The sequence below is a fragment of the Callorhinus ursinus genome, unplaced genomic scaffold (genome assembly GCF_003265705.2).
Source record: "Callorhinus ursinus isolate GAN/ISIS: 27379988/994484 unplaced genomic scaffold, GSC_fseal_2.0 scaffold10, whole genome shotgun sequence".
Lineage (NCBI taxonomy): Eukaryota > Metazoa > Chordata > Mammalia > Carnivora > Otariidae > Callorhinus > Callorhinus ursinus.
Genome location: NW_027397072.1, coordinates 37,031,465 through 37,056,569, shown reverse-complemented (window position 1 = coordinate 37,056,569; position 25,105 = coordinate 37,031,465). Strand labels below are relative to the sequence as shown.

Genomic DNA, 25,105 nt, shown 5'->3' with positions numbered 1-25,105 from the left:
GTTGCAGATGGGCCGAGTGTTTAAGTTTTCTAATGCCGTGTAACAAATTCCCACAAACTGAGTGGCTTGAAACAACCCCGTTTATTAGTTCACAGTTCCATCGGTCAGAAGTCTGGGTGAGCCCTCCAGGGTCCCTGCACAGGGTCTCACCCAGCAAAATGAGGGTGTCATCAGGGCTGAGCTCTTATCTGAACGCTTTCAGGGAAAACCCACTTCCAAGCTCATCTGGGCTGTTGGTAGAGTCCAGTTCCTTGTGGCCATCGATCTGAGGGCCCTGTTTCCTTGCTGGATCTCAGCTTGGAAGGACTGCCCTCAGCCTGAGCATTCCTGTGCTTTGAGTCTCTGACTTCCTCTTCTGCTTGCAGCCGGGGGAAAAAATCTCTACTTTTAAAGGGCTCACCTGACAAGGTCAGGCCCACCCACTAACTCCCTTATCTTATGGTCAATGGACATGGCCTTCATTACATCCCTTCCAGAAAAATCCCTTCCCAGAAGTACTTAGATTAGCATTGGACTGAATAACCAGGAATAAGAATATCATTACTCTGCAAAAATGAGTAGCCCAAATTGTAATCCATGCTCACAAGTGATTTTAATTCGAAAAACTTCTAGAAAAACTGTATCAAGTGTTTAGTTTTCCTTTTTTCTTGTTTACCACCTGGCAGTGACAGGGATCACTAAACAGCCCTGAGGTTGTCAGTTTAAGTCTAAGATGGTGCTTTTGGGGGGTAAAAGATGAGGTGCCAGGACTGACCTTGACCAGTGGTGTGATGCAGCTCCTGGCTCTGTTCTCCCGCAGTGGAGTGGCAGAAGCCCATCTTGTTCCAAGTGAATGAATCAGAGACACGAGAATATGATTTATTGGAGTTGATGTTTCCAAGAGGTGAGCATCCGTGTCTGAGGAGGGCAGCCACTACTCTATACATAAGCCTGAACTTTGCCTCCTTGAAAAGGCCCTGTGTGCTCATACTCCCTGCAGTATAGACCAGGAGTCAGAGCTCCAGCTTCCCATGGCCCTTGCCATCAGCCACGACATCCTCAGTTCTGAGGTTCCTTCCTATTTTAATTTACATGAGAAATAGATGCAAACTTGAGAATCTGGGTTCTTTTTGCACCTGTTATTTCCTAATTTGTCAGATGTCACCCTGTGCCATGGTGTGAATCAATGCCAACCATAAGGCTTAGAGTGGAGTATGTATACCTTTGAGATTATTTGGTCCAGGGATTCCAACCCCGACAGGCTTGGATACCTGAGTCCAGAATTAGCACATATGGTCTTTGTGTACAAAACCCATTGCATTGTGTGTATTTTATTGTTCTTTCTTAAGAACCATCTATAGCTTTTATCAGACTCTCAAAGGGGTCTTTGTGCACCCAAAGTTAAGAATAACTGGCCTAATCTAACCCTTTTCAAATGCAGAAATAAGTACTTCCTTAAGGATCCTGAACAGGTGACCAGTTAGTTACTGTATGAAAAACTCAAGGGACAAGGACATTCAGGAGGTTTGGTGATGGATGGATGCAGTGGTAGGCTGGCTTGTCCTGGCTTGAAAGAGCTAATTTGTGCCTTTCTTCCCAACTACCTTTCAGTGACATCATGCTGGTGGCTTGAAGTGAGCACTGGAGGGAGAGTTTACATCAGAGAAGTCGGGAAACACTACAAATCAGGGCTTGTTGTATTCATTTATATTTGGAAAGCCTATTAGCACCCCATTAGGTAGATGACAGACAGGAAAGGCCAGGGCTTCCATTCCCGTGACTGGGAACATGGAGGTGCTGGTGTGCCCGTGGAGATTCAGAGGGATGACTGGGACAACTGCTTGTGTCAGCGCAGGAGAGTGGCCCTGTGGGCTGGGGTGTGGAGTCTTTTAATGAGAGAAAAAGGGGGAACTTTGGGCTAGGAATCTTGGCAAATAGCCCAGAGCACAGGCAGAGGGGAGGAGAGAAAAGAATAGTCGGAGAAGGAGAATGATTAGCAAACTGTAGGCATTAGGATATAACATGCAGCTCACTGAGCATAATGACATTTCATGAATTCTTTAAAGAGTGGAGGATGGGAGTGAGGGGTGGTTATCTGCTTCAGCCCATGGCCAGCACCCAAATCATAAGACTAATAGGGTGAGGGCATCAAGTCTCAGTAGCCATCTCTAAAATAGTACTATAGGATTCTTTAATTTGGGGTCTTATGAAGATGATAAAAGGATTTATTGAGGATGGCCAAACCCACACACTGTAGGGAAGACAATTTCTACCTCATATAGGGGAGACATCAAGCTATAAAGAATGTACATGGAGAATTGAACAAATGGGGAGACATACCATGTTCATAGACTTGAAGATTCAACATAGTAAGGATGCTAATTCTTCCCAAATTAATGATGTATAGGTATCATGCAATTCCTTTTAAAATCCCAACAGGATATTTTATAGATATAGAGGACTTGATTCTAAAATTTATATAGAAAGAAACAGAATAGCTGAAACAATTTTGAGAAAGCAGGATAAAGGTGGAGGAATTGCACTACCTGCTTTTAAGACTTCGCACATAGCTACAGTAACCAGGACTGTGTGGTATTGGGAAAGGGATGGACACACAGATCAACCGAACAGAAAGTCCAAATACAGAAAGTTCTACAAACTTTCAGAAGCAATTCAGTGGAGGAAGGATAGCATTTTTTCAACAAATGGTGTTGGAACAACTGGATATCCAAGGAAGAAGAAGAAGAAGGAAGAAGGAAGAAGAAGAAGGAGAAGGAGAAGGAGAAGAAGAAGAAGAAGAAGAAGAAGAAGAAGAAGAAGAAGAAGACGAAGACGAAGACGAAGACGAAGAAGAAGAAAGAAGGAGGAGGAGGAGGAGAAGGAAGAAGGAGAAGAAGGAGAAGAAGAAAGGAGGAGAATCTCAACCTTATAAAAAAATTAACTTAAAATTGGTCATAGATCTAAATATAAAATGTAGAACACTAAAACTTTTAGAAGAAACAAGGAGAAAAATATTCATTACCTAGACCTAGGGTCAGGCAAAAATTTCTTAGATATGAGATCAAAAGCACAATCCATAAGGGAAAGAAATCAATCAGTTGGACTTCATTAAAATGAACACTTGTGCTCTGTAAAAGATAGTATTGACGAGGATGGAAAGACAAACCACAGACTGGAAAAAATATTTGCAGGTCATATATTTGATTTTAAAACTTGCATCCACGGGGCACCTAGGTGGCTCGGTAGGTTGAGCGTCTTACTCTTGATTTCTGCTCAGGTCATGATCTCAGGGTCATGAGATTGCGCCCTGCATCGGACTCTGTGCTCAGTGGGGAGTCTGCTTCTCTCCCTCTGCCCCCTCCCCACACTCACATGCTCTCTCTCTCTAAAATAAAGAAATCGTAAAAAAAAAATAAAACTTGCTTTCAAATGTATAAAGGAAGGTGTAAACTCAATAGTAAGCAAACAAACAATTCAATTAAAAAGCAGGCAAAGATTTGGACAGACACATCACCAAATGAGCACATGAAAAGATAGGCAATATCATTAGTCATTAGGGAGATGCAAATTAAAGCCACTAGGAGATCCCATTACACACCCGTTAGAATAGCTGTTATTTCTCTTAACAAAAAATACTGACAATAGGGGCACCTGGGTGGGTCAGTCTGTGGAACGTCTGACTCTTGATTTCGGCCCAGTTCATGATCTCAGGGTCATGAGATCCAGCCCTGAGACAGGCCCCATGCTCAGGGTGGAGCCTGCTTAAGATTCTCTCTCTCCCTCTGCCTCTGTCCTTTCCCCTCCTTAAAAAAAATACTGACAATAGCTGTGCTGACAAAGGTGAGGAGCAACTGGTTTCTCATTCAGGCGTTGGTGGAAATGCAACAGTACGGCTACTCTGGGAGACAGTTTGGCAGTTTCCTTATAAAGATACACATACAGTTACCATAGAACCAGCAGCCCTGCTGCTGGGTACTTACAGAAGAGAAATGAAATTTTGTGTCCATGCAAAAATCTGTAGGCAGATGTTCATAGCGGCTTTATTTGTCGTAGCCAAATATGTCCCTCAACAGGTGAATGAGCGATGACATATCCATACAATGGAATAGTACTTATAAATAAACAAAGGAATAAATATCGATACACACAACTTGGATGGATCTCAAGAGTGCGCAAGTGCATGCGTGCACGCGCGTGTGTTTGGGGGTGTTTTGGAGCAGAATAGTATCTCTGCATTCCAGAGATTCTGGATCTCAGCAGAGCCCAGGAAGCCCTGCGCCCAGCCCTCAGCACAGCCGGCCTCCCCCAGCTTGGTGCAGAGAGAGGCTCATCCCCATGGAGTCAATCCGTGGGGTCTAGCCCCACAGCAAGGCACACTCCATCTCATTGATATTTTCACACCGACCTCCTCTTGGGGAAGCTAGACTTCATCCGCCATCCAACCTGTGCCACCGCAGACATTTCTCTCTAGTATTTTTTTTCCCCTTCTTACAAACGCATGCCTTTTCTCCTCTTTCCTAAATCCCTCCTCCTCCATCCCTCTCAGCCACCCTCATTACCTTAGTGGAAAATGCCACCTCTTCATCAAGGGGAACTTTTATTGATCTGTAATTATTTAAGGTTTTTAGTAGAAAGACTATAATTGTGTACTACTTGTCATTACATTTAAAAAAATTGATGTCACTTCTTTTACTACAAATGATGAAACATACAAGAGCATATGCAATATGCACAGAGCGGCCCCTCCTCGCCTGGTCGATGTCCCTCGCTGTGGAGGGCTCCATCCCACAGGGCCAAGCCCTCCCTGTGAACGGTAGGTCTGGTCCCTCCTCCCAATTCCACGAATTCCCTCTGGTCCTCTCTTATGTTATCAGCACTTCCCTTTGTAGTAAGTCATTTCTGCCAGTAAGCATCCTGGCAAGGTGTTATTTCTCCTAACAAAAAAGGACATTTCTCTGGACCCCATTTCCTTCTCCAGTGATAGCTATTTCCAGAAAGTATTGTCTTCCACCTTTCTCCCCCCTTCCTCTCTGGCTTTTGAGACCTTCACCAGCTCCTCTCAACACCAACCTCCCTCACCAAATCCATGATGCTCTCCAGCCGCCACCTCTGTGGCCTAGCTGTGCTTACACAGGTGTTCATTCTCTGCTCTTTTAAGAGCACCTTCCTTACTTGACTCCTCAGGCATTACACTCTCCTGGATTCCCTCCCGCCTCTCTGGACCCTGCCCCCGCATCTTCCCTCACCATCCTTTCTCCGCTGGCTCCTTTGACCCCCTGATCTGCAAAAGCTGCAGGACCCAAGGCTCAGTTCTTGCTTCCTTTTCCTACACTCATTCCTCTAGTGAGCTCATCCGCTCTCATGGCTTTACAGAATAAATTCCATCTAACTTAAGATCCACTATCAAGTTCAAGTTCCCCCATGGAAGAAAAAAAAAACACTGCCAATTAAACTCTTATTTCATCATTTGCAGGTGTCCCTGGACTGCCCTGGGGTTAGTGGTAATGCTTCTTGGCCCCAGCCCACTGTGCGGGAGCAGGATTCAGACTCTTCTCTCTATTCTTTCCTCCCAGTTCTCTTTACCACCCAGCTGGTGGGATCCTTATATGGTCTCAGGGAGGTATCACCTGGTAGGTGCTACAGTGAGCCCTGCCACATATGATTGTGCATATCATGGACTACGTAAATCTACTCTCTGGGGTTGCACAGTGTACAACCTGCACAACTATGTATTGTTGTCTGACTTCACCCATTTTTCCATATCTCTTTTTTTCTTTCTTCATAATGCCCTGTCCTAAACTTTAGAAACTTAAGAGTAAGAATGAGGCTCCTGAGTTCTGTGCGTTCTTCCCTGTCATCCCTGAAGCAGTGGCCATAGTCCTGGGCTTTGCTCCAGTTGAGCACCCCTTACCCCATCGGTGTGATTAGAGGTAGCCAGACCCTCGCTGACATAGGCCTGGGAGCCCATCCTGGAGCCAGTCATAGTGACAGAGGGTGACATTCCCTTGTTTTGCTTGGCCTAATCAAAGCTCTGCCCTGGGTATGGGGGTAGAGTCAATCCCAACCAAGTGTCACTAACAAGGGAGAGAGAGGATGAACGGCGGGCATCCATGGGTCTACTCCACGGGGTCAAAGGCAGGGGAGGTATTTGGGGGATGGAAGTGACTGGAGCCTGTGTTGAGGTCCACAGACAGGAAAAGGTTAAGGATGTTGGAGGGAAGAGGCCTATTTTTGATTAGGAACAAAATCCTAGGAAAGAAGTGAGGATGGAGTGAGGGGAGGTGCTAGATTTGCAACAAGGGGATGAATCCTCTCCTGGGAAAGAGGGTGGTGGGGAGACATGTTTGCATAAGTGATGGAAGGACCATGAGGGATGTTCCCTGATGCCCTCATGTCCCTGATTGGGAGGAGTGCTGTCTGTGCAGACATTGGTGGCAGGTACTTCTTGGGATGTGTCGGTGGGTAATTCTAACTGGCCGTCTCCATTAGTGAGAATTCTTACTGTTGTACGGGATAGGTCATTCCAAGGCTGGGATTTTGATTTACCTCTCAGATGAATAGAAAAAACATCTACCTTACACACATCTGCAGAATTGGGGAGAATATACCATGATGTAAGGGGATATATGTGCAAAGATTCTTTTAAAAGTTCTCTGTGGGAATTCACGTGGCCTGGTGGTTAGGAGTGTGGCTCTGACACCAGGCGGCCTGGGTGCCCATCTGGGCCCTGCAACCTTGGGCAGGCTCCTGGTCCTCTCTGTGCTTCAGTCTTTGCTAGAAAGTGGGGGATGACCTTACTCAGAGGGCTCCTTTGAGGGTCAGAAGTTGGAATACCTGTACATGTTTAGAAGAATGACTAACATCTAACAAATACTTTTCAATGTGAGCCATCGATATTTATAAGAATCCTATGACATGCTAGAAAGCACTGTCCTCAGACTGTGCACTCTTCAGGAGTGAAACTTCATTATTTTACTAATTCGATGAAACTTTTCCAATGCTATTTTCATTGGTGAAAGAACATGTGGATGTTTAAAAAGTGTTTCCATGTAGCCATATTCCAAGTGTCACCATTGTTTTCTTTCTGGTGGAATATGCAGAAATTAGCCAGTTGAAAGAGAACCCACTGTAGAACATTCTGTATTAACAATTATGGGAAGCAGTGCTACTGGTATGCCTTAATGAATGTTTTATTTATGAATATGCTGGAAATCGCCTCCCCCTTCCCACTAATATTCTCTCCCTACCTCCCAGCCCAAATGAGAAGAGCTCTGGATGGAAGTTCAATCAGGAATTAAGAGACAGCATTCATAGGATTATTCAGTGCAGCACTATATGGGGAGGACACAGTTGCAATGACCTTCCACAGTGATAGCTCAAATTGCTGCTTTGAGAAGAGGCCCGGCTTCATGTCGGAGGCCTTGCCCTAGAATATTCCAGAAGGCTCATTGTAACAGTGTTGCTGTGGAAGAAACCACTGCTAAAGTGATGAGGCCTCTGGCAGGGTCTTCCCAGCAGGAGGGTTGTGGCCGCCACTTGGAACCTACATTTCCCAACTATTTCAAATTTCTGTAATTTATTCCTGGTGATTTTTTTTTAATTGATATATTTTTTTTAGTTCCCTCCCAGGGATTAATGAGTTGACTTAATACAAGTCTTCATAAATAAAATAAAGTCTGGCTTTCTACATATAGGACAAAAATCACAACCCAGAGCCCCTACTTCAAGAGCCCTTGCAGACTCCTGGCGTCGGTGTGGATCTCCCATGGCTACTGGGTCCCCACAAGCTAAGAGATGTCTCTCAGGGATGACCTACGGCCTCGCTGAAGCCCCATCTTCAGGCTGTTCATGAGGCTGCTGACCCCATCCCCGTTCCCTGTTCTCCCCTAGAGAAAACACTGCAATGAATGGCACAACAAAGCTAGCCCTAAATTCCAGAAAACCAACAGGCTTTCCTCTCTCCTGGGGAAAAAAAAAAAAAAAAAAAAAAAACCTGCCAGAAATGAAAATATTTGGCCAGTTGGCACCCTGCAGCTTTCACAAGGAAGTCAAAGCACTTGGGCCTGATAGAAAATGCCCTGATTTTCCTGTTAAAAGAACCTAATAGAATACTGAACAAGTACTTATTTTCCCCCAAGACAAACCTCGCTGTAAATGGAAACTGGGTCTTCTGACCCCTCTGGGGTAAGGTCCACTGCACACAGATGCTCCTTGCCTGGGTCTTCTGTCTTCCGACAAAACATTGTTTCCTTATTCTCTCTATATCCTTTAGGGGTCTCAGATAGGCACTAAGTCAAAACGTGTCTAAGAGCATCAGTGTTCATGCATGGCTTTGCGTGTGTGACCTTCCAGAAACCATGGCCATCCTAATGCAGTCACAGCCGCCCTTCTGGGCTTCTCGGGAGGCGTGGATCCATCACGTGGATCCTGCTCTCCTCCATAGCCTCTCATAATTTAAAAATGCAAGAAGCTGTGGAAGACTGCCCCACCCGCGGTATCATTCCAGAGAAAACCGGGAGGCAGAGGCTACTCTCTGTCCTTGCCTGTTAACATTCATCAACAATCTTTTAAAAGTTCGATTGCTACACCTTCATTTCATTTCTTGGGATTTTAAATATTCATCTCTGGTGAATTCTTGAAGTCTGAAAGACGGATAGAAAAGATTTTGGAAGTCCACTTAATCCCCAAAGCAGAGCACACACCCTGCTCATAAACAGCTTTGAAGAGATCCGGATTTTAGATCCCATGATCTGTTATGTCAGAGGAAGATATGCAGAAGAAAACATGCCCTGAAATCAGTCTTGCCAGGGCAAAAGACCCAACCTCCTTAAGGAATGAGACCATATTCCATTCTCCTCCCTTCCCTGAAATGCCTTGAAACGAGCAAGTGGTTCATGGGAGCTGTGCAAGATATTACAAAATTGCAGTGTATATTTGAAATTCAAATGCACCTGAGATTCATGCATTTTGTTGTCCTGCGGTTCACATCTCCTAAATAAAACATTTCCCCTGTGTAGGCGCTCCCGGGGGCTCCACATGAGGTCAGCGTTTGGGTGGCTTTGCCGGGGTCAGAAGACTGTTCTTCCAGGAAGGGCTGCAGAGACCCTGGGAACGGGACCAGCCCAGCTCACAAGTATGAAGAGAATGTCGGAGAGGAAGTGGTGGCTGTGAGTCAGCATGAGTCATCTCGTTCCAATGAGAACGAAGACTGAGGTGTGCGCCCTTTTTTTTCTTTTTCTTCTTTTTCCTCTTTTTTCTTTTCTTCCTCCCCCCCCTTCTCTCTTTCCTCTCCCTCTCTCTTTTTTTTTTTTTTTTTTTTTTTGGTCTCAGCCACGGGGACATGTTCAGGAATAGAGGGGAATAGTGACTGGCTGGCTGTTCTGAGCCGGGGCTAGTATTCCAGGCCGGCTGTGCCTGAGCCCGTGTGTGCCCCAGACCTTCGCGGCTCGGCGGCTGGAAGGTGGAGCCAGCGGCTTCTCCCCGGTGAGTACGTTCCTGTCATTTTTACGATCATTTCTACTGTCTGCCTTGGAGTCTTGGATGGGTTAAAGCTGTTACATCTTGGAGGGGGTACTGCACTTGAGACTTGGGGGATCCCTAATTTTAGAAAGTTGCTTCCTCTGCCCCCACCCCCAGAGCTACTGTGCGGTAGCCTGCTGTCTCGGTGGTTAATGGGGAGAATGTCAATCCTCGTGGTACATTGTGTTTGTCCCGGCAGAGACAGGGATGCTGGGCTGGAAAATAAGCTGTTCCAGACTCGTCTCTGGAGCCATGGTGAAGTTGAGAGATGGAAGTGGGTGAATTGGTGCTAACCCAGGGGTGCTGAGGCTGGGCCAGCTTCCGCTTCTCAGAGGTGGAGGAAAGACAGCCCCTGAGAAATTTCTGGCCGCATGGTCTGAGCTGCCCAGTTTTTAGTGCAAGAAAATACAATCGAGAGGCAGAATTTTGGCTTCCCTGTCTACGAGCCTATGAATGATTCTGGGAACTTATTTTATGTCTTGTCTTTTCACTTGTGACTGAATGTCACAAACTGTGGTAAAGTCAGAAAGAAAGTTTGTGAGGGGCCAGGGGGTTGGGGGCCGGGGGGCTGGGGGTCAGGACTGGGTTGTTGAGTCCTTAAGGCCTGATAGGACCTTGATAATGTGTTTCTCAACCTGTTACTATTCTGATGAGGCTTAGCTTTACAGTCAAGTAAAATACAGGAAACATTTTTTTTAAATGTCATTCTAGTTACTGTAAATGAAACGGTTAAAATGTCATAAATACTTTGTGATAAACATTTTTTGAATTTGCTTAAAAACCTGCACCTCAGTAAGCAGGGTATGACAGGGAGCTTTTTCAGTAGAGTCATTTGAGTGTGTGGGCTTTCTGGGTTAATAATGAGTCAGCACCCGATTTCTAAAATTGGAGCTGCTCTAAGAGAACAAGCGATCTGCCCCCGAGCCCAGCACGGTGGCTGGCTGGCCCCTCCAGGAGGATCTGACTGTTTGGTCTTTGGTTAAAATCAACTCTGAGTACCTCCCTTGTGTGGTGACCCCCTCCCGGCTCCAGTCCCAGCTCTTGTGTGTGCGCCTGCGAGGCCCCTTTGCTAAGGGGTCCCTCTGCCAGGACCCTCCCCTTCGGCTGCTGTTCATTTTTAGGGCCTGCCTTGACAGAACTGGTTAAGCCTACAATGTTAAATTACAAATCCAGAGTTTATGGAGGGCTGGGATCGCCCAGGGTTGAAGTTGCAGCTTGTGTCCCGTGACGTCACACCTGCTGAGGGATGGAGTGGGCGCAGGGAGAGGTCACGGCCTGAGCTTTGAAGCTGGCATTCCGCATGTTTCACACAGCGGCGGGGGTGGGGGGGTGTGTGTGCGTGTGTGTGCCACCTTAACATCAGAGCGCAGGATTCCAAGGAAGAAAACCTCCCTTTAACCTTACTCTTCTTATAAACGGAGAAGAATGTTATGAAAAATTAAAAAAAAAATAGCTGGAGTTGCAGGCTGGTGGCTCAAAGGCCACATGTGGTCCTGTTTGAATCCACCCTCAACCCCCTCAAATTCTGTTAGCCTGCCCAGGATTGGTGGTGGTTTGGTTTTTGTTTTGTTTTGTTTTTTGTTTTTTGTGTTCAGATGACTATGGGGTCTCCTATTCTTTGGATCATGGGCCCTGTTGAACCCTAATGTGTGCAAGGCTCTGATAGCCTGGGGCTTCCGGACCGTGGTTGCTGCCTGCCTCGGACGGCCACTGGGAGGGCTCAGAGAGTTAGCATTTGCCAAGTGCTTCCAACAGGGTCTGGGCACAGAAGAGACCCCCTCAGTGTTAGCTCTGTCTGCCTCCCTTCTTACCTGGACTCTGAAGGCATCTGGGCTTGTGGCCCCTGAGTTAGTGGCATGACTTTCCCAAGCAAGATCTTGTGATTTCAGTGTAATCAGTGGCGGTTCCAAAGCTGAGCATCTCAGGACCAACTTGGGGCCTCAGCAAGGCAGACAATAGGGGTTTCCAAGGTGGGAGCCCAGCCCAGTCTGTCTCTCTTGGTGAGTAGTCTTTGTAAGCGCTCGGAGAAATGCCATCTTCCTGGAGAGAAGAGCCCAAAAAGGTAAAATGCCCTAGGCAGTGCCTCAGTGGTTTGGGCACACTAGCACCCTCTCTTGTCCCCATTTCAGAGAACATGCCAGGTGTCAACATGTGTTCCTCACCGGGTCCTGAGTCTTCAAATCCCCCTGGATAAGTGCCGTTGGGAAGTAGTTTTGAAGTGGTTGATTTTATCGTAGACATTGATTGTATTCTTTCGTGTAGAATTCGGGCAGTGGTATGAACGCTGGAAGTCAATTTACCGCTTACCCATGAGAAATAAGCCTGTGGCGAACTGATATGATCACTTTTATAATCAGGAGAGTCATTTAAAAAGGCCAGAAATAAGACCCAGGCAGGTCTGAAAATAGAGCATTCATTAATATGATTTGCTGCTTTGTCATATTTTCCAACTACCAAAAGATGCTGATTCTAAGTGAGGATGCAGGCAGGGAATAAAAAGGGAAACCATCGACAAGAGAAAACAGAGCAGATGTTTTAAAAGGACACCTGCAGCAAAAAGAAAATGCTGACAGTCTGATGACACTCAGAAATGGCCCAGTGCCCTGTTGTCATGGCGCCCTCAGCTTCGAGACTGGCCTTTTGCTTGCTGGCCCTGTCTCCCACTCCACACCGTTCATCAGCACCCCTATGCAGGCTTTCGTTATGTCCTGCCAAGAGGTTTTCGTGGTACCTGACAGGTGCCCCACCACCCATTGCCATACAGAGAGCTCACCCTCACATTGAGCAACTTAGCTTCCTGATGTCCCACCTTCCTCACTGTGAAATGGAGTTAATAATAGTACCAGCCTCTTGGGTCCTTGTAAAGATCAGTGATGATGAGCACACCAGTTACAAGCTATTAAGTACACAGTCACTGATTTGGACATACACCCAGACACCTTTCCGTCTCAACCTGGGCCCTGGGCCCTGGGGGCACCCGTAAAGAATTGGCTCTCGTGCTTCTGAAGTGAGATCCCATCTGTGTCATGTTCTGCATTTGCAAGACGTCTGTTGATTAGGTAAATGGGAAATGCTTCCTGGTTTTCTCCAGGAAGACCCAGGGTACTAGATGTTGTCACCGACATCGAGGTTATCATGCTTTCTCTTGCCAACATCATCACAGTGAGGACAGCTCCCCTCGCCCTCAGCCCAACCACATGGTAGTATCTTTCTGTGCATTTCCTTTAACCCCCAGCCCCTGACGCACACACATACCCACCCTGGAAGATAGGACGGACGGCCAGTTGCTCAACTTATTCGAGGTGCACGCGTCCCAGGCCGGTGAATCAGGCGGAGTAGCTGCTTTGAGGAGTGCGTGGCTGAGGGGGGCGCCTTTGCCTCCATCAGGAGAGGAGAGTCAGGAAAGGCAGGGGACCAGGAGAGTGTTGTCTGTAATCCAGCAGACTGGGACCACCGGCCCGAGAATCCAGGACCACTGGCCTCAGACCAGCTTCGGGGGTGGAAGCAGCTGGACGCTGTACCCATGCTTCCTGTCTAAAGGCAGCTACAGTCACCTTCTGGTTGTTTGAGAATCAGCCTAGTATAAGGAGCTGACTCATATTGAAAATATTAAGTAAGATACACTTAAAACTAAAACCAGGCTGAGCATAACGTGGCCTTTCCTTGCCGATTCTGAAGATATCCAAGATCATGCAGGGCCTCAGAAGCTAAATCTTCACATGCATCCTGTAGGGGTCCGAAAGTAGTGCCAAATGTGTCCCTTTGTTCAGTCAGCCTTCTCTGGTACTGCACTGCCAACATAAAGCATCGGGGGCTTTATACATCTCCTTTCTGAAAGTCAAGGCTTTGCACGCTGAGCATGGCTGTGTCGTGTTGGCCCTTTATAAATGGTGCCACTTTGTGGGCAGTTCTGTCCTGCAGCTGCTACCTGTCCCCAAACCCAGAGGACCCTCTCCGCTCTCAGTGCCGTGGCAGGGCAGTCATGTGCTTGGCCCGGTGCTGTGGGGCAGAGCTTGGGCTCCTCACAATGTCAAGAGGGTTCTGGTTAGACCCCAGAGCTCAGGCGAGGGGAAGCCAACAGTGGATCAGAAGGAAGTTGGGTCTGCAGGAAGGAGGAGTGGTGGGGAGGCTTGTTTGGTCTCAGATGATTCCTCTGATTAAAAAAAAAGAGAGAGAGAGAGAAACACGCAGTTTTCTTGCATTTCGTATACGAGAGAAAAGCTAATGGCAGTGGCAAATCTTATCCATTGTGGTTCTCCTGCTTATCCTTTGCTTTGAGGTTCGATTATCCTGCAAGGAAGGGTTTCTGCCATGGAGGCTTTTAGCCTTTCCCTCCACGCTGCCCTTTCAAAAATGTATCATACTTAAAATACTATTTCTAGCAAAGGCATAAAGGCATCATTTTAGCTGTTCTCCCTGGACAAGTCATTTATAGAGTGTGAGAGGGATGCATTGGTTTCTATCAATTTAGGCAGATATAAAGGAAAACCTTACAAAATAGCAGTGCCTCCCTCAACTGTCAAGCTTACTTTCTCTCAGACGGAAAAAGACTGGAAGCAGGCTGTCCAGGGCAAAGTTCATTGGCCAGCCAGTTCATTCATCTCTCTTCTCTGCATTCCTTAGCAGTGGCTTCCTTCCTTAAAGTTGTCTTACGGTTTTAACAAAGCTGCTGGAGCTCCAGCCATCACCTCTGCATTCCGCACAGGAGGAAAGAGGAAAGTGGGGGACAGAAGTCTAAGCATCCTAGGTGTCAGTCTCCTTTAAAGAGCTTTCCTAGAACCCCCAAGTAACCCTTTCTGCCTACATCTTTTATTGGCCACTGTATCTGTAAAGCAGCTTGGGGAATGCAGTTTTTTAACTAGGCACTTTGCAGCCCCGACAACTTGGGGGTTGTTGACAACACAGGAAGTAGAGGAGAATGGATGTAGGATAGGCAACAAACAGTCTCCACAACAGAGTGCTCCCGAAGACAGCTAGATTTATGTTTTACAGCATCCTCGGTCCTATGACTAGACCCAGGACAAGTCACTTAGCTCCTCTGGGATCAGGGTCTACTTTGTGAAATAACCACATTGCTGTCATCGAGAGTAGACTGACTTCAAGGGCCCTGAACAACGTGGAGGAGGACGTTCAAAGGGACAGAAATCACTTGTTTGATTTTGGTATTAACAGTTAAAGAAAGAAGATTTCTGTTCATTCATGCATCAGCAAATACTTAATATTTACCCAATAAAATAATGATAATTCAAACACTGCTTTGTTTACGGAGTGCTTGCTTAGGGCCAGGCACTGTTCTGGATGCTTTGCAAAGATGACCTTATTTAGTCCTCACAGAACTGTGTGGCAGATTATTATTATTATTGTCCCCATCATTCAGATGGGGAAGCTGGGACACAGAAGGGTTAGGGGAATGGCTAAATCACACTGTTAGTAAGGAGAGGAGCTTCATTTTGAACGCAACAGTCTGCTTCTTTGGCGCAGGGATGCGGAGGTGAACTGGCAGACCAGGTCTTTCCTCTTTATGTCTTTCTGGTGAAATAGACATGAGCCCAATAATGTCAGGCTGTTGTAAGTGCCCCAGGGGACGAGTGCATGGAGGCAGGGAACCCTCACATCCTGTAGCACCTCCTGCCTCCAAGAAAAGCAGTCCGAGCTTAGTGTTCTTTCCCCCCCCCCACCCAACCCCAGAGCACATACCAGGAATCTCAGCTATGTCTGGGTTCATGACTCACCCCCTCCCTTGCAGCCAGCTTTCCCAGAGTCAGCTCCTGAGTCAGGACCACGCCCTTCCAGCCCCGAGGATACAGACTGGGCTTCAAAGGTTCGGCAGTGTTCCAGCAAAGAGCAGAATGGCCGAAGTAGAAAAGTTTCAGCTCCAAGGACGCGGAGTTTATTCACATAATTCAACCTGATCAAAGGACAGAGAAGGTGAACCTGTCACACCCTCCGCTACATGACCCCATTATCTAGTGGCACAACCAGGGCCATGAGGATGCATGAGGACAGTATGGATTTTTCAGCAGGGAGTGTTTGCTGTAATTCTGCCTTGGACTAAGTCTAAGTCCCCTCCTGTGTTTTCTTTGCTTTGCACCATCTCAGCGCCTTGCTTCATCCCTCCGTCTTCCCCTCCAGCTCCTTTACATTACGTGATACATTTATGCCTTTGCTGAGGGAAAATTCACATAAACAGATGGGGTGGCCAATGAAACACACAGGCTGCGATGGGTGGTGATTTGAGGACAGCTCCTTGAAGGAGCCTGACATCTAAGAGGCTTAACATTTTGTCCTCCACTTCCCTCTGTCCTCCTGTATGGAATGCAAAGGTGATGGCTGGATCTCCAGCAGGCTCCTTGAAATCATGAGACAACTTGGAGAAAGAAAGGCAGTGCTAAGGATGGCAGAGCAGGCAAATGGTCCCAGGGCTTTGGGAGGCTAGGTGCTTTGCCTGGAGATGCGACTATTTTTGGAGTGGGCTTACCTGCGTGATGCAGAGGGAGGTATGTGAAATCACTGCTGAAATTCAATCTGTAGGTCAACTAAGATGGTCTGTTGGAACATCAGTTCCCTTTGTGTGGAGCTGCCTTTTATGCCTCTGGTAGAAGGAGCAAGAGCTCAGGGCTGCACAGTGACTTTTATGGACTCTAGGTGCTTAGCCTTCGTGGCCCCCTCCTCATGTAAGAGCATATCATGACTGTCTCAGTGTAAAGATGAATGTTGTTCAAACTGGATTCATTATTATATATTCATTTTGATTATATTCTGGTTTCTCTTCTGATTTTAAAATAAATGAAAACATTTAATTTTTAAGAGTATGATGCAGAGGTTGGCACGGGGAGGGCAGAGAGCAAGCACAGAAGGGCCTGTGAGCCTTGGCAGCCCCTCTGTAGAGCCTCAGCAGCCAGGACACTCACATCACCCCCGGAAGTGACGGGGAGGATGATGGGGAGGGTCTGTCCCGTGCCAGTTTTCCTGTCACCCCTGACTCCTCGATAATTGCTCTACTCATCCAGCTGATCTGTTTAGTGGGTACAGATTTCAGTCTGTGGTGCTAAGGTATCAAAGATGTAACACTCCTCTGTTCTCGAAATCTCTAAAGTACATTAGATCTGCTTTAAGCTCACTATATTACCCCCTCAACCTGGCTGAGGGAAGATTCAGATTCTGTCATTATCGGGAACGCTTGTGGGTCCCAGTGCTCCTGGGGTCATGGCACAATCTCAGGGTTACGCGGGGCCGGGCAACCGGGGCGGGGCAGTCTGCTCTGTGAGGGGGCCGCCACCCTTGCCGTGCGACACCCGCGACTCAGCGGGTGTGGGGCTCCAGAGCTGCTCGGACTCCCGCTGTAGCCAGAGGGGCCTGCGCGGCCTGGTGGTCTGTCCCTGACCCTAGGCTCCTCCTCCTGTGGAGTGTCTGGTGGGGGCACCCCGTCTATGCCTCATCCTGTCTGCTGACTGCTGCTGGGCCTCTCCTAACCTGGGCCCCCACCTCGGCCTCGGCCTTGGCCTTGGGGTGGGGGGGAAGAACGGTGATAGCAGGAGAGTCAGAAACACACCCATCTCGGGGGACCTGTGGAGGTCACATGGTGTCTTCTTGTGACTCCCCAAGACCTCCAGAACAGCACTGTTCAACAGAACTCTCTGGGATGATAAAAACGTGTGCTGTCTGTGCCACGGTGCAGCCACAAGCCACATGTGGCCTCTGAGCACTGGAAAGGTGGCTGGTGTGACTGAGGGATTGAATTTAAACTTACATTTTATTTCAATTCATTTAAATATAAATGTGGCAGTATCGTAGCTAATGAGGTTTATCTGAGGCACGATTATTGCTAATTAAATTTAAATGTACATAGCCACATGTGGCTAGGGGCTATCATATTAGAAAGCACAAATCTAGGTAGAGCATGTTTTCCTAATCTGGGCAGCTTTGAAAGATGGGCCATCACCCTGAGGGTGGATGTGGCCCTGGGGCGCAGGGGTCAAGTTGAGCCTCGCTCTCAGCCACTCGTCAAAGGGGCGGAGAGTGTCTGGGCCAGGCGGGTGGGGGTCCCACGTCTCTGCCACCAGGGCCACTAGTGTAAGCCCTCAGTGTCCCCCTCTCTGGGGATAAAACCTCAAGTGGGCTCTCAGGGCCTCCAGTGCCTGGAGAACGACCTGCCCAGGAGGTGGCCCAGGCTGGGCACCCGACACCGAGAACATTCCCGCCAGGTGTCTGCTGGTTTCTCCTGGGCGCGGGGGCCTCAGGGTGAGGCCCGCCTAGACCGTCTGGGCTTGTGGTATTTGATCACGAACTTCCCTGTTTGGGGAGAGGCATCCTTATTTTTGTTTGTGTGGGGCCATTCCGGGGACGGACTAGGTTGGCCTAAGGGACGTCTCAGGCTCGGCCCCTGTCACTGTCATCCTACACACCCCCGAAGTGTGTCTTTTGACTCTTTTGGCCTTTTAAGGGACAAGAATTAAACCATGTTCAGCCATCGACAGGAAGCACACAAGCAGTGGGGAACGGGGCAGAATGGGCAGAAGACAGCAAACCCAGGCCCCAGGCCCACGTTCCCCCTCTCCCCTGCCCTGTTCCACTGCAGCACGACATGCAGCAAAGTGATGTCCTCCCAGGGGTATGGGATGCCGGGACACTCCGTTTCCCTCCCCTGAAGCCAGGCCCCCAGGCACCACACTGTTTGCTCTATCCCATGGACTGACTGGCCGCCGGGAGGCCATGGGCCACCGTGAGGAAACCGCCTCTGCTCCCCTAGCTCCTGGCCGCATAACCTCTGTGCATCCTGGCCTGGGAAGTAGGGAGAGAGGAGTAAGCGCCACGAGGGTGGTTTTGAGGATGAAAGGGCTCGCTGCGTGGAGAATTCTTAGCAGAGTGCCACGCACCGTAGGTGTTCAATAGTATTGACTGCTGTTAGTGGAATGGCTGCCTTTCTGCGGTGTGCTCCCGACCACAGACACCTTTCTCTGGGGCCCCCGATCTCCCCCGAGCCGTGGTCCGTCCACTCCAGCTTGGGCGCCCGAGGAATCCCATCATCCTGCCTCCACATTCCGTTTTCTCCAGGCCCAGGGGCAGCTTGAGCTGTATAAGGATAGAGCTAGGGGAGAGGGATTCAGTTGTCTGTCCCTTCATGTATTCATTCGGTATTCATCAGGTGTTTACTGAGACCTCTGGAGGCAGGTGATAAGCAAATGTGGTTGTTAGAAGGGCTGCTGGAGGGGGATGCAAGTGGGGCAGGGCAAGGGGCCTCACGTATATGGGGTGGTCTCTGAGGGTCCCTCCACGTGAGTGGAGATCTGAAAGGAAGTCGGTTTATGCATTGATGTCTTGCTTGGTTCTCTCTGTATGGACAGGCAGCTAGAGTAGGCTCCTGGCTCCCCCTGGCTAGCTGTATGACCATGAGCGAGTCACCAAGCCTCTCTGATCGTCTGTACAGTACGGTGGGGTGACCCACCATGGTGAGGGCTCAACAACCCAACTTGGGGTCATCACCATTACGCAGATGCTCTTTACTTTGTATCAGGAGTTCTCTGGGGTCAAAGGGCACTGCCCACCCCAGCAGTCCCTCTACGTGAGCCCCATAAGGGGCTGTTTAATCTATACGTAAACCCCTTCTCTCCTTCCGGAGACAGCCCAGCCCATCACTGCAAAGCACCGACTGAGAAGCTGTTCCATCAATAATCCAAAGCCTGTTTTCTGGCACTTCCACATTTAGGAAGTGCTCTGCCCCCTGAAGCTATTCAGTCATATCCGTGGTCATGACTATGGTCATAATTCAGCACACTCATTAACATTCATCGGGCAATTCTTCTGTCCCAGAAACTGCCGAATTATAACACAAGCCTCAGCTTCTTCCACGCTGAGCCCCTCCAGTCGCCTAGCTGTTACCACTGTGCTCAAGCTCTTCCTTCTTCCCACAGTTCCCGAAAGTGGGTGCTGAGGTGTTCGGCAACCTTGACCCCGGGCTGCCCTTCTGGTCACGGACCACAGTTTTCCGACGTCCCCCCTCCCATGAGCACAGTGACCTGCCTTGTCCTGGATGCGAGGCTGAGGTTTGGGGCCCACACACCCATCCACTGGCCAACATCCTGGCCTCTTTGTGTGGGGACATGTGCAAAGCCACCTTTCCCGCATTTTGCATCTGGGTACTGACTTTTGGTTTAACCTCCTAGATTTGGCCTGGGTATTCTCTAACGTAAAATATGAAGCTTGATATCATCTGCAAGTTAGAGAGGTGTCCCTCCCTTTTCCACGTTCACCATAAGACCATTTGGCTCAGTGTAGACCGAGAGCAGAGACCTGTGGCACTCCACTAGGGACTGTCTTCAAGGTTGCCCACATCTATCATTCTGGGGCACCTCCCTGAATACCAACAGCTCCCCTTGTTGCACAGGTTTCCGTGTTGCAGATGAATGGGTGACGAAACATGTCACATAATCAAATGTGTTGTGTGACCCCACTGACAAACGGGGCAGGTACTGATGATTTAGACGCTCAGCCAGACTCCTCCTGATGGGTGGATGGCCATCCTCCTTCTGTCTCATTCACCTCTCCCCCATCCTCAAACACTGGCAGCTTTCCGGGAGGCTCACAAACCCTACGGTCCGCTGTTAGATGCTAGCAGTGAGTCTTAAACATCTAGAACATCTGAACGCTCAGTTGGGGATTGTTGGTTTAGTTGCTTATACAGAGTCACATCCTCGGGGTTTGTGGGTTGGATGCGTTTGATTCGTTTCAGACAGGCCTTTCAAGTAGGCATCACCGAGCCCGGCCTGACAGATGGGTGGCTGTCTCTGTGCAGCGGTCCCTTTGAAGTCCCCAGAAGTGCCTGTTCTGCGGAGGGAGGGGAGAGGCCCAGAGTGAGTGCAGACTGCCACCCAGCAGCACAAGAGGTGACTGCAAATCAGAACGTTCACGGTGAGAAAGTGAGTCACCCAGTCACCGTCCCACCTTCCCAAAGTGGGTATCGCCTGCTCGGTGTTCACCCGCTGAGTCTATCCCCAGGGGCACCTGCGCAGAATAGGGATAGTCACTCAAGAGGGGCCAGATGGCTGCCTCCCCCAGTCATTACATAGCCTTTAATGGAGCGCAGTCTTCTCTCGGCTCATCACCACCTCCACCTGCCCTCTGGTTGCCAAAATTATCAGAATCTTCCAACTCTAATTTCTACCACTCTGTGAAAATGAATAGCCAGTGAGTGGCAAGAGAGGGACTTCTTACTAAAATGGAAATTGTTCTCCAAGTTTCAGGAGGGAGTTCCAGGACTTTCTGAGCAAACAGCTTCCAAAGATCATTACGGCCACTCAGTGCTCTACCAGTGGAAAAGGGGGGACCCCCAGTTCTCATGTTGGAGGTTTTAATTTATATCTCGTGCAGGACTTCGGGGAGATTAACCATGCTGCTTAAAGTGTATGTGGTAAATCAATTTTGAAAGGGCCTCCTGGCAGCAATAGGGGATGGAGAAACTAATATTTATGGAGTATCTTCCATAGGCCCTGTGTGTGCTGGCTGCTTTATATCCATTAACTTGTTCAATCCCCATATCCATCCCGTGAGGACTGGGAACTCTTAACTCATGTTGCACACAAGCAGGCTAAAGTGCTCAAGAGTTTTGGGGTGCACAGACCAAGGCAGAGCCAGAATTCTCACCAGCCTCATCCCAAAACACCATGAACCCCCAACCGGCCAATGTCGGGCTTTGTGTGGGATTCTATTTTCCAAGACCACAACCAGATTAGAGCCTTTTCGGATCGTTCAAATAAATCACTCCCAAAGGAAGACAACTTTTTTGGAATCCCTGCCTTAACAGCTCTTCCACGACCTCAGGGAATCTTGCTGGAAGCTCTGTGGTTAGTCGTGGGGAGCGCACTCCTGCCAGGGGCACCTCACCTGGAAAAGGGCCCTCATCGAAGGTGGCACTGACCTTCAGCTGATGCTTCTCAGCATCTTTCGAGATGAGCATAGAGGATGTCTCTTTTAATCTGCAAATATGAATAGGGGATAGAGTTTCCTGCTTTAATTAATTCTTTGAATAAGTTTCGAAAGTGAAAGTAAATACAAAGGGGTCAGGCGAAAAGCACACTCTCACCCCTGTCTCCTACCCAGTTCCCGTTGACCACCCCTCTGAAACCCTACTCTTCAGTGGCTTATCTGTCCAGGGTTTCTTTATGCAAATGTAAGCAGGTATTTGAATGAATCTTTTTCCTTTCTTTCCTACTTTCCGCAAAAACCATCACAATCGTTTTTTACTGTTAAACCACTTCTGTGCTCTCGAGAGCACCGGGTTGTGTGTTCCCTCCCTGCATTCGGGGCTTCTGGGCTGGCCACGCTTCCCCTTCTCCCCAACCCTGGGGGTGAGGCCTGTGCTTGTGCGGGCATCCAAGGGTCAGGCGGGCACACAGGGAAGGCACCACGTACGGGCTCCTGTGCCCAGTGAAGCCCCAGGCCAGAGTGGTGAGGGCCACCCTGAGGGTCCAGTGGGGCTGAGACGCGCTCTCATGGCCCGGGACTCCATTGACCCAGGCTGGCGATTGGGCAGCTGACAGTGATTTGGTCGCCCTGGGCTTCATGAGGGTCCAGGACCCCCATAGCCAGCTTGACACCAAATTTTATTTTCAAAAGAGATGGATGAGGAGCTGGATTGAGAGTTGAAAAAAAAAAAAAAAAAACCCATCTCAGAATTCTTTTAAACAAATCCCCCTAAGTGAAACTTTGTGCTCTGGCCATGGCCGGAGGCACCCCAGGTGGCCATGGCTGACATTTCAGTGTCTTCTCTGGGCCTGACCCCGTTCCAAGTGTCACCAAATAACCCTCCATGAGGATCTCCATCTCTCAGGGAGGAAGCTGAGCCTGTGGTCACAGAGCTAACAAGTGGGGGAGCCAGAGTTCAGGCCAGACAGCCAGCCGCCCACTCCAGCTGGTTCCTCAGCAGTCAGCTGTCCTCACGGCAGGGCGCCCCCCCCCCGGGGGGGGCCGAGGGGCTTCCTGGATTTTACCCTCAGGGGAGCACCTATGGCGTTGCAGGACAGAAGGCAGCACAGAGCCCAGGGTGGCAGGACATCTGCGCTGAGGCATGACAGCCCAGGCCCCGTCTGGGCGGCCCTGCTCCTTCCAGAGGCCCAGCTGGCTGAGAGCGTCCCTGAGAGGCACCTCCTGACTGGGACTGTTTCCACCAGCAGCAGGATTTTGAGCTATGGAATTCCACGCTTTTAACAACCTTGAATTCGACACTGACAAACAAGAAAGCGGATGTGTTTATAAGAAGGCAGTTTATTTTCGGGGGAAGGAGTTTGGGGGAAGACACTGGCAGAAGAAATGACAGAGAAAGTGAGTGGAAGTCCAGACTTCGTGAGTCATCCGTCAAGGCCTCTGTGTGTGTTATGGGCTGAATCGTGTCTCCCCAGAGTTCACATGTTGAAGCCCTACCCCTCGAGTAACTCAGAAGGAGACCTTATTTGGAAATGGTGTCGTGGCAGACATGATTAAAGATGAGGTCATAGTGGAGTAGGGTGGCCCCTTTTCCAGTGCGAGCGGCGTCCTGACGAGACGGGGACGTTTGGACACAGACACGGACACGGGGAGAAGGCCAGGTGGGGATGGCAGTGAGGCTGCCACAAACCAGGGAGGCTGGGAGGGACGCCGGGGTCACATTCTCTCGCTGGCTGCCTTCAGCGGGAGCGTGGCCCCGCCACACCTTGATCTCAGACTCCTCGCTGGCAGAACTATGAGATAATACATTTCTGTGGTTTGAGCCCCCAGCTTATGGTCCTTTGTTACGGCAACTCTAGGAAACTAAAACAGTGCACATCCTTCCAGATGCTGAAGGAGGCTGCTCTGAGCAGGTCTCCATCCTGAATCCAGCTCAGCTTGGATTAGCCAGTCAGGACACCCCTGCCGGCAGTGGCGACCACTGGGCCTGTGCCCAGGCAGTCCTGCTTTAGTTAAGCAAATAGAATGTTCTCACTTTGTTTTAGCTTTTCCCTAACTGCAGAAACACGGAGGTCAAAAAGCGGAATTTGGTCTTTACATTAGGTTTTTAAAAAGGGGTGAGGGGTGGGCGGTGGGGGGGGTGGGTGGGGAGAAGGAGCCACTTCATCTCTATATGTGATGGGATCCATGCTCTGGTGGGCCGCATGATGTGTCCCCGGGTAGGGCTGGCGACGGAGCCACAGTCTCCACGTGAACGTGAGCGGAGCACTGTCTAACCTCATGCCAGGACCTCCCCGGGCGATCGGAACTTTCACCCACATTGTCCTTTGCCGGCTCCTTTCCCTTCCACCAACGGTCACACGCGTCCCTCCAAATTACAACTTACAAAGCAAGCAGGGAGGCTTCCGAGGGCCGGGAAGTCACACTTTATTGTGGGGACTTTTGGCCTTGTTTCCTAGTTCTTGAACAAGGGTGACTGTGAACCTAACACGAACATGGCTTTGACAAGCAGTTCAGAAAAACAGGAACCGCCAATTCATGAGAACTTAAAGAAAAAAATAGTTTAAAGAACTGAGAAATTGCCACATTATAGTGAAAGAATGTCAGGTTTTGGAAATGACAAAAACGAGCAATTTTCACCTCGAAAACCCGGTGGAGTCAGTTACACAAGACAGAACCACACACAAACACGAGCATTTCTTATAATATAAGGGCATTTACAGTCAAGAGTATTTCATGGAAAGTTATTTTAGTACCAAGGGTAGCCTTCAGCAATGAGTATTCGTCAAGAGAGCGAAACCTTGACTTCAAAGCAGGAGGCGGAGGAGCCCAGACTCAGAGCAGCGTCTGAATGCTCTCACATGGTGCAGCTGGGACCGGGGACCAGGGACTGGGCCCAGCGAGAGGTTCCACGCAGCGGGAGGTGCTGCCTGGGACGCCCTCGTGACTGCGCGGGGGACACACCCCTCACTGGCACGCCCCCCCCCCCCCCCCCCCCCCGCCGGGTCGCCGCCTGTTTGCTACAAGCATCAGCCTTAAGCTTTTTGAAGAACTCTTATATTGTCAAATTGAGGGCATTATTGGAAGCAAGCAAAATGGCATGCCAGACTCCGTCTGTGGGATGTAGCTGAAGGTTATATCTGTTACCTGAAGGTAATATCTGAAGAAACTATAAATGCACCAGGTGGAAGACATCCTACGGGTGGAGGTGCTGTGGGACTGCCCCAGGCAGAGGGCTCAGCTGGGAGGACCTGGGTGGCAGGCCTGGTCAGCCCTCAGGACAGCAAGGCCAGGGACTTCAGAACCAAAGACAGGGAGGAAGATAATCACCCACATTTCTCCCTGCGGAGCTATCTGCTGTTCCCATTTGGGCTTGTTTTCTTCCAGTGTTTTTCCTCTGTATATGTTTAATAATTGCCTGAGCAGTCTATCACATAATTCAGTCTTCTTTAAAATGTAGAATAGTACAGTTCACGCAGCACCCTTTGCCCCATTTTTGTGGTCACCTTACTTGGCAGCTACGCACAACTGGTGTCCCTTCAGAAGGGTGGATTTAAAATTTGCCCTCCCCGGGGCGCCTGGCTGACTCAGTCAGAAGAGCATGCGACTCTTGATCTGGGGGTTATAAGTTCAAGCCCCACATTAGGTGTAGAGATTACTTAAAAATAAAATCTTTAAAAAGAAAGTT

The 25,105-nt window shown here is 49.1% G+C and overlaps 1 long non-coding RNA gene and 1 pseudogene across 7 annotated transcripts in view; both read left to right on the top strand.

Moving 5' to 3' along the window:
* The first annotated feature begins 9,200 nt into the window (after positions 1–9,200).
* LOC112821020 (uncharacterized) overlaps positions 9,201–25,105 on the top strand; it is a 300,721-nt gene continuing 284,816 nt past the window's right edge. For all 7 annotated transcript variants that reach the window (XR_012379728.1, XR_012379724.1, XR_012379725.1 and 4 more), the window contains exon 1: positions 9,201–9,462. This is a non-coding gene — a long non-coding RNA (uncharacterized lncRNA). The remainder of the gene's footprint in view (positions 9,463–25,105) is intronic.
* Positions 17,270–17,392, top strand: LOC141373649 (U4 spliceosomal RNA; annotated as a pseudogene).